We start from the raw sequence: 1,603 nt of genomic DNA, 5'->3' as shown, positions 1-1,603 counted from the left end.
CTACGAATCTTTCTGCCCGTTTTAATCTCTTCACCTCGCTTGTGATACAAAGAAATTGAGGAGTAATTGCAAATCTCACCATCCGTTGTTTATGTTGTTGAACTGTATCATTATGAATTTTAATAGTATTAAAGTTAGTAAAACTATAAGCAAATGAGAATTATTGTTAAAACACATGAAGAGTATGGAGGTGTGAAATTTATCTAGATTGTAGAATTGGAACAATCTGGATTTGAGTAAATTTGATGAGAAATGTTTGAGTTCAAAACTACTTTTAATTAATTGACAAATCTGAGCTCAGTTTGATACAATTTTGAGATGTCTTGTTATACTCATGGAGACATTTGTGTAAGAAATACAGAGACACCGAGGAGACTTAAGCAAACGTTTCCATTTGCACTTTATTTATTCTCAATGATGTCTATGAGAAATTACAGAGATTTTTTTCGCAGAATAAACCAACAGAATCATGTGATCTCATGCTGGTTCTTTCAGCAGGGTCATTGAGGCGAGCCGCAGCTTTTTTACCCGGTTGTTTTTGTGTGTTGAAAACACAAGGTACACAGTATGTCCGCTTGGCTGAACCTTCCCGTTGATGTTCATTCGGAGCGAAGGAGCGTTCAACACGGCAGCTCCCATGTTACCACGAAGCAAATTGTTTCTATACACCGGATAAGGCTGTGATCCTTCTGGAAAGAAACAAGCTGCGAAACATCAGTGTTGACTGGCCCGGAGCGAATTACAATCAGAACGACACAACGGGAACAAGCACGGCCTGTTTGAGCTCATTTGAGATCTCCACGCAAAGGAGAATTTGCTTCCATCGAGCAGACAAACTCTTATGTTTCTCTCCATCTATAAGCAAGAGTCATTATGAAAACTCTGGAATGAAATGCAGGCATAGAAAGAGGGCCTGTAAATACATTTGCAAATGAGATTATATTAATCCCAGCAAACTCTACAGGAGTGTTGAAAGAATTATTTGCTAGGAGTAAGGATTCATTATTATGCATGGGAAACTTTAATCTTATGCTAAAAAAAATTGCGGTTTACAGTGCTTACCAGAGTAAAATGTTATTGCTCACAATTGAGATTTGAGGAGAATTCATATTTAGATCTTCGATAATATTGACTTTTGATCTCAGACTTGACCAATCTGAGCTCAGTTTGGGACCTCATGTTGAGATCTCTTCTGAAACTCTAACATCTATTTGTGAGATTTGTGACGTGAGACCAATAAGAAAGAGTAAGTATTTGATTTCCATTTAGTGTGAAAAATCATTGAGATATTAAAGATATATTACCTGTTATTTTTCTTTTTTAGGGTCATGACAGCTCATGTGCTTCTGTTAATATTCCAGATGTATTTTTCTCTTGGGCTCCAGAAAAGAAATCTCTTTGACTTAACTGATGTTCAGACTTTGCTGAATTGAGGTGACGACATCACAGCTGTGGGTGAAAGATGTCCATCAGGGTTTATTAGTCACACAGAAAAAACACTTCAAATCCACACACACACACACCCGCACAATGCGGTGTATTGACTGGTATCAGAAGCTCACTCTCACACCCCACAGGAAGGCTTGAACTATTTTTACCATCC

Source organism: Triplophysa dalaica, chromosome 11, assembly GCF_015846415.1.
Source record: "Triplophysa dalaica isolate WHDGS20190420 chromosome 11, ASM1584641v1, whole genome shotgun sequence".
Lineage (NCBI taxonomy): Eukaryota > Metazoa > Chordata > Actinopteri > Cypriniformes > Nemacheilidae > Triplophysa > Triplophysa dalaica.
This window is presented reverse-complemented; position numbering follows the sequence as displayed.